Raw genomic sequence first — 14,230 nt, forward strand, 5'->3', positions numbered from 1 at the left:
TTGATTAAAACTAAGTTTAGAGAGAATAGAAATTAGAAATTCCCTCCTAACCTTATTATAAGCTTTGGAAATATCTAGTTTATGAGACATACCTAGGTTCTTGCTCCTATCCATAAAGTGGATAATCTTGTGTGTAGCTATGATTGCACCTAAGATTTTCCTCCCAGGGATGAAACCATTCTAGTAGGGACCAATGAACATATCAAGGAGGGGCTTGATTTAGTTTACCATAATCTTGGCTAGGATATTATAAATCATTATAGCCTCTAGTTCATCAAATTATTAGAAAAAATACCTAAAGGTTTAGCTTATTTTTCTAGATCTATATTGTTATCAAAGTAGATAATACATCCTAATCTTACATGGAATAGATTACCTCATGATGCTCCATCGAGACTTAGCTTTTCTCATCCTGTTGGAGTGCATCCATTTGAATTCAACCCTAATAGTTTTATTTGATTTTCATCAGGTTAATTCAATTGAACTAATTTTGTGCATTTTTGCATTCTAATAAAAAAAAGTACCATCTAGGTCTTAAATATATTCCTAGTGTTATTGTTGGCCATGTTTGTGGTGCATCCCTCTAATTTATTTAAGAATGTACATATATTCATACTTTCATTGTGCAATATTCTTTTGTTCCTCTTGTTTCACAACTCCCAAAGAAGAATACATAATGAAATCTTCCATAAATTGATATAAACCTTAGAGCTTATGTATTTTTCCCAACTTTTGAGAAAATTCAAAAGATTGTTGAGAAATTTTATTTTTCAATTAAGCTTAAGGCATAGCCATTGCAAGTAATTTCTAGCATATCATGTAAACAACACATATTTAGTAGTTTCATAGTCAAGTTCACATAGAGGGCATCTAGAAAGACACTTAAAGCCAATCTTGGCAAATCAATCTATTGTAGGGATTCTCTTTTGAAGAGAAACCCAAAGGAAGATACATGCATTTAGGAAACCAAGTTGAGTCCCTAGAGAAATTGAGGGGATACCATTCTTATTTCATTGTTGGGAGTTAATTGTCCTTTCATATCATCTTTTAACATTACAATTTCATTCTTTGAATATTTCTAAATTAGTTTATCCTTAGTATTTTTATGATTAGTTCTTGTCTTTTATTTAAAATTTATTCAAATGTATATGTTTTATGTATTAAAAAGTAGCTAGAAAAGGGGGGATCACCCTAGAATATAACAAGATAGAGGCTAGCTGGTTGTCATTCATCAAAAGTTCATCCTGTACTTTTATTAAACATAAAAAAAAACTTATCTTTACAATAACGATTGTTGACCTGCCATTTTGCATGATGTTGAATGACACAAATCCTTGTAGATCTCTCTCTTGAAAAGTTGATCAATAACCAACTCCAAGGTTCCAAATGGTTGTTTTTCAACTTTCTCAGTAACTTCATTGAAGATAAATGTGTATGTTTACAAGGAGGTCTTTTCTGGTTCAAGCCAATCTACACACCTATTGCTGAAATGTAACCACAAAGAGATATATTTTTGTATTGTCTATTTCATAATTAATTCAATTTATCAATGCAACTATATGAATTCCTATTTTAACCAAGTGTTTGAAATGAAAATACTAAGATAGAGTAACAAGAGATTAAAGAAGATAACTGAAAGGAAAATTCCTAATGAACATAAGCCAAAGTAATGACACATTTGTGAATTAAATTATTAAGAGGACCTAGTAGGAAACAAATGAAATTAGGAGTAGTGCTTCGTCAACTCCACTGATGCAATTGTCAATGGGAACTTCAATAATAACTAAAATATGTTTCACATTTCATCAAATCATGACACCATGAAAAGTGTGCTTAGATGAGACAAAATACTATATAATAAATAAGATGATCCTTTCTCCAACAATTAAATTTGTTAACAAAAGGCAAACACTAGAACTAAAATATTACACAATCATAACAACACAATAAAACCATTGGCTCCATTATTATTCATGAACATGCATTCACAAAGAAAAAACACTCCAACAAGAATAAATACACTTAGAATGAGAGCAACAATAGCATATATTATTGCATCAAAATAATGGAATGGAGTACATATTACATCCATTTATATAAAAGAAATCACCTACTCCCTTTGTGTTAGGAGTGAAAGCTCTTTAAATGCAAACTCATGCTAAAAAATAATAAAAATAAAGTTAATTATATACAAACTAACTCTCTAAATGGTGCTAATTAGGTCTCCACCCAAGTGTTTATATCCATTAATTAGTGCACGATTCTTTACATGACTTGAAAGAATAAAATAATTAGTAGACAAGAATATAGAAGCCATGTGATCATCTGGGAGTCACTAAGAGCTCTAAAAATGGAAGCTCTACCTTTTTTAGGCATTTCTAGGAGTTGAACTGCCATCAAAATGCATTTTTGATGCATGGAATGCTAAAAAATAGAATCTATCAGTTAACTATTAGTGCATTACTTCTTCTTCAAAACTATCAGCATATCTATGAGAAAAGTGCACCTGCACACTACGGTGACAAGTTCCAAAAACTAAAAAAAAATCTTCTAAGTGTCAAAATTGAATTTCCAACATCTAGGTTTTCTTCCCCTTTATACCAAAAGGATGTTTGGATTTTTTTTTTTGAACTTCTCTATTATCTCCACAACTTCACTAGCCTCTGATAAATCTAATGAATCATACTTGTTCTTTACTACTTGTTGGTAGTTTTTTACTTCTAGCTTGGTCTTCACAAAATCCTCAAGCTTGGTGCCTAGTTCCATCAATGCTTCTTTAATTTTGAATGCTTGTCATACATCATATTTTGATGAAGCATCTTTGAATGTACCCTTGAATTGTTGAACTATTGATTACACCAAGGAAAGCTTTGTCTTCCAATCATCTTCAAAAATCTCAAGGCTAGTTGCATTATAGTATTTTTCACTTCCAAAAATTTCTCTTGAGCTCTATCCTTTATTTGTTGGATTCCCTCATGTAGTCCTTCCATGACCTTATTCCCTAAGGCTATCTTCTCTATCCAATCATCAAGATTATCTAGCTACTTTGCTGAGTATATCTCCATCAATATTTAGTATCTCTACCCTTTTATAGATCTGAGTGCTTGCAAATCATTAGCCTAGGTACACAATACATCCATCAACCCAAAATATTGGTTTATAATGGAAACCAATTTGTCAAAATTAGACTAGATGTTGTGCAATAGGTTTAAATTAACCTATAATTTGCACTCCTCTCTCCTTAAAACTATGACACCATTGTTGACATGCATCCAAAAATGAATCCATCTATGGTCCTAGCAACTTTTCCAATGAGTCTTCAAGAGAGAACTTAGGATTATCTAGGTCAATTGGTCCTACCACTTCATTCAAGTAGCCTCTTAATAACCCATTCTTCTTCCACAACATTATCAACTCTGACTCATCTTAATCCATATATTTGAACACTTGCTTGAGGCCTGTAGTGATCAACACTTTCATTGTGTCCACCATGAGCTTTCCCAATATGATCACCTTCATTTGATAATCCTTAGGAATCAATTATTTGGTGTCCACTAGAGGAGGAATGGTGATATGCTCTAAAAGATCTTAATCTTGATTCTTCATGATAAAGGCAAGTGTTCTAGCATCACCCTTAGGTGGCTTAAGATTCTTTATTGCTTTTATCTACTCTATCATTCCCTCCTCTTTCATTAGTTCCATTTGCTTCTTTTGTCAAAAGATGACCTTCTTCTTTAGCCATGATGCTGTAGTCCCCATTATTGACATGTATTTGGTTGAAGAAGTTAGTTTTGAAGTAGGATCCTTTCCCTTATTAATTATTTCTAGAGTCTTCTCATGTTAAGGAAGTGTTTTGGAGGGAGTCTCTATGTTATGTTGGGCTAAGGATCTGGCATCTATATCTAGTGATCTTCTTGAGTTTCTTCTACTATTTCCCCTTCTTCAGATATTTCACCTCCATGCAGCTATTAATACTCTCCTTCCTCTATGTCCTGACATTCTTCTTCTACTTGGATTGTTGGAGGAGATGGAGATACTATCCCTTTATCCATTATTATGGTCATGTCTTGTGGTGGTGGTGGAGGAAAGCCAAGAGGTCCTTGAGGTAGAGGAGACAATTGATTCCAATCCTCTCCTACTAGATCATTTTTTGGGGTATCACTTATCTTCTCTCCTACCATCTTGGTGCCCACCAAAATAAAATCAAAATACAAGAGGTAAAAAAAATCAGCTCCTTCACCTTTCATCTTAGCTATCCACTTCTATTGTTCATCTTCTAAAGTTTCAACTTGGATAGGATCCTCAAGGGTAGAGGGAGGTATTTGAGCTGAGCTTTTCCTTCTCTCCTATGTCACCTAAGCCAAGTGAGTTCTTTTATTTAAGAGGATAAATTTAATTTGTTCCCCTTCTTCTTCATCCTCTTCTTTAGGAATGGTTTCCAACACTTGTGGTGAGGGAGTACTCTTCTTCTTTAATTTCCTCTTTTTGAAACCTACCACCATTTTTTCTATTCTCACTCTCTTAGGCACCGATAGGGGGGATTCTTCCTTTGAGGCTATTGGAGGTGGGACTTCTTGTTCTTTTGGAGGTTCTAACTCTTGATGCTCTAGTTGTTTTGGTTCAGCTTGCTCTGGCTCTTGTTCTGGATCAACTTGATAGGCTTTTTTTGTTGCTCTAAAGGCTTCCCTTTTCCTGTTTCCATTTCCTTTGTTAGTCTTGAAATACACAACCTCATAGGTGATTTAATAGGGTAGGTCAATATTGTGACATTTGGCCCTTTTCCTTTCTTAAGCTTGGGTGTAGCCTATAGAGGTATTGCATAGGGAATTGGATCCATTTGAAATGGTTTCTTGATCAATTCCCATGTATGCAACACTGCTTGTCTGCCCCAATGATCAATATCATCTTTTGCCTCACACCCTATTTTAGCATTCATAATAGGCCTATCATAGATTTTATGTCTATTGTACAAAGGATCCATTATCTTGGGACATCCTTTTCTAAAGCCATTGGGGGTATTTCTACTTTTAGCGCCTTTTTTTATCATATGTGGAGTCATTCTACAATAGTCTCTTATGCAGACATCATAGTCATCTACTACATTCATCCAATGCTCTTCCAAGGTTTCTTCATGCATGAACTTCTTCCTAACTCTATGTTGAACCATCCCAATATTATCAAAATATGGGCAAGGAGCCTAATAATCTTCCAAGGGATACTAATCCCACTCTAAATTAAAGGTAGAAATATCTTGCATCTTCTTTACCTCAAACACCCTAATGGTGATTGACCAAACCCATGTTTTCTTGTATTACTTCTTCTCTTTGTCATATGTAGAAGTGAGTTGGTGAGCTACCTCCAATAATATGAGTCAGTCAGAAGGGTACCTTGGGAGATTCTTGGGACATAAGAGAGTACCAGCTGCCTAGAGATATGTAAAAGTCTTAAATTGGATGTTATAGGCTCCTACTTCAACTATCCTTATTTTTCCCTCTACTGACATCCTTTTGGCATAGTCACCTTCAATAAATATGATGATGGAAAATATGAATCCATCATTCACTACCCTATATTCCACACTTTTTAGTGGAAGCTTCTTCTTCACTAGTTGTGGATATACCACATAGGGCCAAGAATTCACATCTTGCATGCTTCCCTTCTTATTCAACCCTAGGTAGTTTGTGGTTGTGGCTACTAATAGATACACCATATAAGATGTCATGTAGAAGTGTGGATCAATCTTAACTAAGATCAACTTTGCATTCAAGTTGCCACTCAGGATGGTGGCCCAATCAATAGGCATCTTGGGGATTCTGATGGTCTAAATGAAGTGCACCATCCATGTCTCTAGGTGTCCTATCATGAGAAGGCCCATAGTTCTACTGAGGAGAACAATTGAATACCCGATATCAACTTTCATGTACCCTTGGGTCATGTCCACCTTTCCTACTTTGTAGGCCAAAGGTGTCCTACGAATCAAGAATTTGGATTGTACCAATTCCTTGACCTCTTTCTCATTTTTCCATATACCATTTTTTGGCCCCTTCATAGGATATTTGAAGGTATTGGTCTTCCCTCTAGAGTTGGAAAACCTTTTCTATATTTTGTGTTCTGGGGTCAAGGACTATCTCTCCAGTCATGCTCTTTATGACTTTCTCATTAGGCAAATAGTGTTGAGCCAGTGTCATAATAAGTTCAGAAGATTGAACAAGTGTAGGGTGTGAGATGACGATCACTAAACCACTTTGGATCAATATTGATACCATCATTGAGCTTTCCTTTGGTTTATTGCAAAGTGTGAGGAAATCGTTCCAGTCAATATGGATGAGTTATGTGTCCTAGATTTTTGCATGTTTGTCTTGGAATCTAGACTTTTTAGGAGCTCCTTGGTACTTTAATGCTATAGGTTTAGGTGTCATCTTTTCCACCATAGAGGATAATGGTGATACCATTATATCTTCACAAAAGAGGAAAACATTAGTAATCTAATGTTAGAAGACCAAAATAGGATTGAACTAGGACCTAGATTGATGAAAAAATAGAGTAAAACTAGTTAAAACTAAGAAAAAAGCCCTTAAGTGTCTTAAAAGTACACTAGCACACGTAGTGCACCTACATAGGTGCACTAGTGCACATGTACTTTTCTCTTATAAGGTAATGTGTGCATTTGTGCACATAGCACATGTGCACAACTACACACATGCACATGTTTGTGTGTATTGAAAGGGGGTTATGTATCTTCAGAGATATGCACCTCTTAAGGGTGTGCACATGTGCAAGTGTGCATGTGTGCATTTTAAAGAGTGGTTATTACCTTAGGTTGGAGGTGCAGAGTTGTGGATTGGTAGACTATAGAGCTCTTCAAGGGTGCAAAGGTGTGTTGAAGCAGGGGGAGCAAAAGATAATGGAGAGAAGAAAGAGTTACATAAGGGGCCATATAGGCCTTAGGTGTTATCTTGGTGCACACCTTCAAGGGTGTGCACATGTGCATCCTCGGAAGGAGGTGAAGTGCACATCTACTCACTTAGTGCACATGCACATGTGTGTAAGTGCACATTTTATGCACTTAAAGGTTTAAAACTAAGCATTTTCTCCTCGTCTGACTACTTGACCCTACTTGATTAGACACTGATGTATGATCTAGACCTAGAGGAGGTTTCTGAATGACCAAGGCTCTAGACTAGGTGCCTCATAGAGGATTTTAAAACCAAGGTGTTTCTATTTTGTGACTCAAAATGGGGCTTGCATTATGGGACCACAACAACGATCAAGGTCTGTACTACTACCAACATCCACAAAAATGTACATAATATCTAACTAATTAAAGAAAAAAACATTGTAGCAACACATATTATGGGTGTTGTTACAACATAGGTTCTTGTTCCCCTATTTACCTCCTAGGTCCTTCTTTCCAACCCCATCCTCCTCCTCCTTCATGAGTTTGTCCAACATGGTCTTGAACCAATCATCCGATAGGAACCTATAGAGCGAGTGAGTAGCTTTGTTTTCCTTTCCTACATCCTTCTCCTCATTACTGACCTACAAAAGATAAAAACTAGTGTCCATAGAAAGAATAACCTTTGTGATACACACAATAAGGGTCTCAAATTGGATTTCTCTAGCCTATCCATCATGTTACTACCCTTGTCTTTATTTTGGGGGGCCTTCCATTTTCTCCCCACCCTTCTCAATATTCTTCATAGGGGAAGTAATATTGCTACCTTACACTCTTGTTCAAAGAAGGGTTACCTTTGAGGGTATCAGAGATATGGGATGGGCTAGGATTGTCTTTACTTTTGGAGCTAGGGTGTATCTTTTCAAATTTCAACTTCTTGGTGGGTTTTAGTCTCCATCTTTGTGGATTCCAAGTTCACATCCTCTTTGGGTGGGGTTCTAAATTTTTCCATTTTGAGAATTGTGCTATAACTCCTAGTAACTTTAATGCTCCTACTAGTATTAGTATCTAATTTTATTAATAGATTTTTAGGCCAACCCAGGACTTGGGTTGCTGGAGACCTAAGGGGTGGAGATGGTCAAAGGATTCCCAAGAGTCCATACTTGATCTACTTTCCATAATTCCATGAGTACATTGCAAATGATACTTGACTTCCCTATGGCACCTTGTTCATGTTAGAAAAGTAAATTAATTATGTCTACATAGACCAACCAATTGGTCAAGTAGGTCCACCTCCATCTCAGTCTTATCTTCTTCATCAACTCAACCTTATCTCCAATTATGTCATGAATATTTCAGCTAACCTCATGACCAATATTTATTATATAATTTGCTATAAATTGAAATCCTAAGAGCCTATTTTCATCAGTGCTCCTTTGTGAGTATCTCCTCTGGTCCATGTTTTAACATGGTATCAAAGCCTACAGTTTTGGTGATATTGGTGGATGTCACTTTGCCTAGAATTGTTTGCAGCTATGGACACTTTGTTAAGGATGGTGCTACTATGATTTAAGCTGTTATTTTCTATTTGTACATTGAATTTAAATTTTATATAGTTTTCTATGTTGAAAAAGAGTTTAATTGCTATGTTGAGTAGCCAAGTCAAAGGCATTTTTTTGTATTGAAAGCCCTATCAATATAGGAGTGAAAGTTTAAAAGGAGATTGTTGTTAATGGGTTAGAAATAAGGCAGAAAATCAAGAAATATAAAATTTTCTCAATCAAAGAAAGCCATTTTATCAAGTCAGTGTTGAAGCTGTTGATTATAGATCTCACCGTATGTGGAGATCACTGCTTTCTAAAATAAGTGGAAAGAAGAAATCATAACTAGTTACCAAAGTTTAAATCTATTGACATGTTGAATAGTGTTGTCACTAGTTAATCATTATAAATAAATAAGAAATCATGGAGAAGTTGAAGCCATTAGTCTGTAGGAGATCAATGTGTTGTTGTAGTCAAACTCACCATTTACAGAGTACACTTGATCAGTGAAGTGTTTGTGGATTAGAGTTAAATAGATTAATCAGTTGTGGTTGAAGTAAAAGAGATCATGAAAAAGATTGGATTTGTGTAGATCTATTTTACATATGTCCAAAATGGCCAAAATATTGTTGAGATCACTGCAAAGATTCCCCACAGTACTAGGTAAATGTGCTTGTGTAATAGAATTGTATTTCTAAACAAAGAAATAAGTCATATTTTTGAATGTTGTAGCACTTTTGTGCCAAATTTATGCAAGCAATATATGAGGCCAACATAGCCCATAAAACTAGAACCCTTGAGAATACTAGTGTCTCAATGGGAGGATGTTTATTGTACCTGAGTCATTATAGGGGATGCATGATTGGTTGTACCCAACATCTCAAAAAGTTTTAGATCTGACACTTTGTTAAGGATGGTGCTGGTATGATTTAAGTTGGTCTTTTCTATTTTTGCATTGAATTTAAATTTTATATTGTTTTATACTATTGAAAAAGAGTTTAATTGCTATGTTAAGTAGCCAAGTCAAAGGCCTTATTTTTTATTGAAAGCCTTTTCAAAATAGGAGTGGAAATTTTAAAAGGAGATTGTTGTTAATGTGATAGAACAAGGCAGCCAATCAAGCAGTCTAAAATTTTCTCAATCAAAGGAAACCATTATTTCAATTTAGTGCTAGAGCTATTGATTATAGATCTTGCCTCATATGGAGATCACTGCATTCTAAAATAAGTGGAAAGAAGAAATCAGAACTAGTTGTCAAAGTTTAAATATGTTGACATGTTGAATGACACTATCACTAGTTAAGCATTATAAATAAATAAGAAATCATGAAGAAGTTGAAGAAGTTGAAGCCCTCATTCTATAGGGGATCAATGTATTGTTGTAGTTAAACTCACCATTTACAGAGTATAGTTGATCCGTGAAGTGTTTGTAGATTGGAGTTAAATAGATTAGTCAGTTGTGGTTGAAGTAAAAGAGATCATGAAAAAGATTGGAGTTGTGTAAATCTATTTTACATATGTCCAAAGTGGCCAAAATATTGTTGAAATCACTACAAAGATTCCCCACAATACTAAGTAAATGTGCTTGTGTAATAGAATTGTATTTTTGAACAAAGAAATAAGTCATATTTTTTAATGTTGTAGCACTTCTGTGCCAAATTTATGCAAGCAATGTATGAGGCCAATAGAGCCCATAAAACTAGAACCCTCGAGCATACTAGTGTCTCAATGGGAGGATGTTTATTGTACCTGATTCATTATAGGGGATGCATGATTGGTTGTACCCAACATCTCAAAAAGTTTTAGATCTGACACTTTGTTAAGGATGGTGTTGGTACGATTTAAGTTGGTCTTTTCTATTTTTGAATTGAATTTAAATTTTATATAGTTTTCTAGTGTTGAAAAAGAGTTTAATTGCTATGTGGAGCAGCCAAGTCAAAGGCCTCATTTTGTATTGAAAGCCCTGTCAAGAGAGGAGTGGAAGTTTTAAAAGGAGATTGTTGTTAATGAATTAGAAACAAGGCAGCCAATCAAGCAATCTAAAATTTTCTCAATCAAAGGAAACCATTGTTTCAAGTCAATGCTAAAGCTATTCATTATAGATCTCGCCATATGTGGAGATCACTGCTTTCTAAAATAAGTGGAAAGAAGAAATAAAAACTAGTTGTCAAAGTTAAAATCTGTCGACATGTTGAATGGTGTTGTCACTAGTTAAGCATTATAAATAAATAAGAAATCATGAAGAAGATGAAGAAGTTGAAGCCCTTAGTTTGTAGGGGATCAATGTGTTGTTGTAGTCAAAGTCACCATTTGCAGAGTATAGTTGATCAGTGAAGTGTTTTTGGATCAGAGTTAAATAGATTAATTAGCTGTGGTTGAAGTAAAAAAGATCATGAAAAAGATTGGAGTTATGTAGATCTATTTTACATATATCCAAAATGGCCAAAATATTGTTGAAATCACTACAAAGATTCCCCACAGTACTAGGTAAATGTGCTTGTGTAATAGAATTGTATTTCTGAACAAAGAAATAAGTCATATTTTTGAATATTGCAGCATTTTTATGCTAAATTTATGCAAGCAATGTATGAGGCCAATAGAGCCCATGAAACTAGAACCCTTGAGCCTAGTAGTGTCTCAATGGGAGGATTTTTATTGTACCTAAGTCATTATAGGGGATGCATGATTGGTTGTACCCAACATCCCAAAGAGTTTTAGATTAACAAATTGATGAATCATGTAGGTGAAAAGGATTCCAATTGAACTAGCGAGTACAGCAGCTGGATACTCATGTATCTTGGTAGATGGATCACTTTTTATATAGACTCAATAGTTGATGTAGATACAAGAAGAAGCACAAACATCAGTGAAGAAAGCCTAGAATGATAATGAAGATGTGCATGCATTAGAAGCTAGTTTCCCCATCATGTGAGGTTTATGGTAATCTAAAACCATTTGTAAAGTTTTGTGATCAGCAGTTACCACTACTATGCAAGGTTCATGGTTAGCCAAAACCACTCAAGTGCAAAGTTTATGGTCAGCTAGAAACCATTTGTATGAAGAAATTGTGGTTAGCAAGAAACCACTTGAGAAGTCTATTGGTTATGGGTAAGCCTTGAAAACCCAAAGTTATTATGATGAGGAGAAGCAGTCTAAGAACTTTTTAAGTTATTGTAAATGGGTACCTAACATGGCTACTAGCCAGGACCCATGTTTTCTTGATTATGAGGGGATATCTAAGATATTTTGATAATTAATTTATGGGAGATGTTAGAAAAGTAAATTAATTATGTCTACATAGACCAACCAATTGGTCAAGCAGGTCCACCTCTAGCTCAGTCTTATCTTCTTGATCAACTCAACCTTATCTCCAACAGTACGTCATGAATATTTCAGCTAACCTCATGACCAGTATTTATTATGTAATTGACTATAAATTGAATGCTAAGAACCTGTGTTCATCAGTGTTCCTTTGCAAGTATCTCCTCCACTCCATGTTTTAACAGTTCAGCACTGCAAGTTCCAGACTCCAATGACAGCAACTCCATAGGCATTTCCGACCACAATAACGAGACAAATAACTTCTGAAGAGTAAATTGGGCCCTCATTTTTGTTTGATGTACATACCATCTTCACCCAAGGGGAACAGCTGAGATCAGTGATTTTGCACTACATTTGGGATTGCATCGTAAAATGCATTTTTCACCTATCTGGGATTTTTGACCAAGTAAGAAGCAGGGCATACCGAACCAGTGAACCATTACAGGTGAAAATATAAAACTCACTTTACCAGTAGCAAATCTTGGAACATTAGAACAAACTAAAAAATGACTAATCTATGTATCTCATTCTCTGTAATCTGATGAGAACTAGTTTCTTGGAATTGTCATGTAAATAACTTATCAATATTTCCAAGTATCCGGTGTCTTCTTAAGAATGATTGAAAGACTTCTGTATAAGATCTTCAACCAAAGTTAAATCTAAATATAATAATTGTGAGATTCAATATAGTATTCTTTCTAAATTCAATAAGCTGTCAAGTGCATAAAATGTTGAATATGATCAAGCTGCATGCATTTCTTATAAACATTTTAACTAGTTTTATTAGACTTTCCTTCAAGTAATGGTCCAGGCACCAGTTCATATTTCTGATAATAAATAGTGTCCACAGGGAAAAACAAATTCACCTCTTTTAATGCCCATATATGTTTGCACATTTTTTAATACGCTGATCGATTCTACAACGCTACAAATCAGCAGCTATTTTCTTCGCATGGTATGAAGCTTAACTTTATCGCTATAATGATACAGTGCTTAAACAAGCAGTAACAGCAAAGACCAGACTAGAAGTCTACAACAAAGTGGAAAAACTAAACTATAATACAGCGCCCACACAAGCATTAACAGTAAAAATCAACAAAAGAGAAATCCTCCATAGAATATGTTGAGCGTATTGGTCTACTATAACCTGGATATTACAATATTACAGAAACAGAAATAAAAACTAAGAGGCAAAAGCATTGAGATAATCTTTGTTTGTACTTCCACATATATAATGTACATGACGATTAGAACGGGTCTGAGAAATAGAGGTTGTGAGTAGAGAGCAAACACACACAGATGAATTGTTTAACAAATCCACATAATCTTATTTACATTATATTTAATATTTATGAGTGGATTCATAGTGATTCCAATTACCATTAAAGCAACAGGCATAGCGTTTGAATCTTCAACACAGTCGAAAAATGCTGCAGACGATATCAAAAAGTTATAGAACATTCTGCAGCAGCTAAAAACATCATATAAAACATTGCCATAAAAAACTCAGATAGTTGATCATATAATGTAAAAAACTATGCAGAAGTATAGCAAAAAGATACTATTTGATAGATTCAAAAGCGAGTACTCTGAAGTCATGCATGCAAAATGTGGGCCTGTCAAGAAATGTTCTCAATAAAATTTGCTGATTAGGGTCCAGTAGCTTACAAGATTGCTGTCTGCTTAGAGCATTTCCATTCATGGCTACTCACAATTATTGTACATAATAAACAGTATCATACTTCTATAAATATCATCTTTATGATATATTTTCCCGTAGAGACCATTTATAGCACCTGCCACTATGATCTAAGAACTTGAAAATTAATAAAGTCTTTTCCCTCCCGGAATCTGAACACAAACTTGTAGTCTTCAACTTTTCAAACAAATTATTTGCTATAATCCCTGAAACATATTTATATAGATTCAATATCATATGTCATATTTTTTTTGGACAGCAGAGTTTAACACGGTAGATATGTTTAATTTTAGACCCACGTCATTAGAGTTTAAAATATACAATGGTATATCAAAAGATTAGCACAGAGATTAGCCCATCCACAAATAGATCTATAAAAGATTATCTCCACTATCAACGTAGACAGCACCAGCGATAGATTCCACTATATCAGCAAGAACCTTTGGAAGATTTAAATGATCGCGATGCTGCTTCGGTTCATTTTCTAAATCCTGAATGAACTTATGGATCTGAAAATAATAAATATTTATTAATACTACATTGTAGCTTACTCATAAAAAAAAGTCTCAACAAAGAATCATAGAAAAATATAATCATACATTTTCTTGCATATCTGGTTGTGCAAAACGAAGGTACTTAAAAAATCCATGCTGAACGGCCACACAAGCCAGATTTTCATTTCGGACATTGGCAGATCGTAATTTTGTCAAAACACCTTCTTCCAAATCTGGATAAGTGTTGTATAGGTAAACAGCAACCCACTGACCCAGGATGG

The sequence above is a fragment of the Cupressus sempervirens genome, chromosome 3 (assembly GCF_028749045.1).
Source record: "Cupressus sempervirens isolate cs-2001-9-10 chromosome 3, ASM2874904v1, whole genome shotgun sequence".
NCBI classification, from domain to species: Eukaryota; Viridiplantae; Streptophyta; class Pinopsida; order Cupressales; family Cupressaceae; genus Cupressus; species Cupressus sempervirens.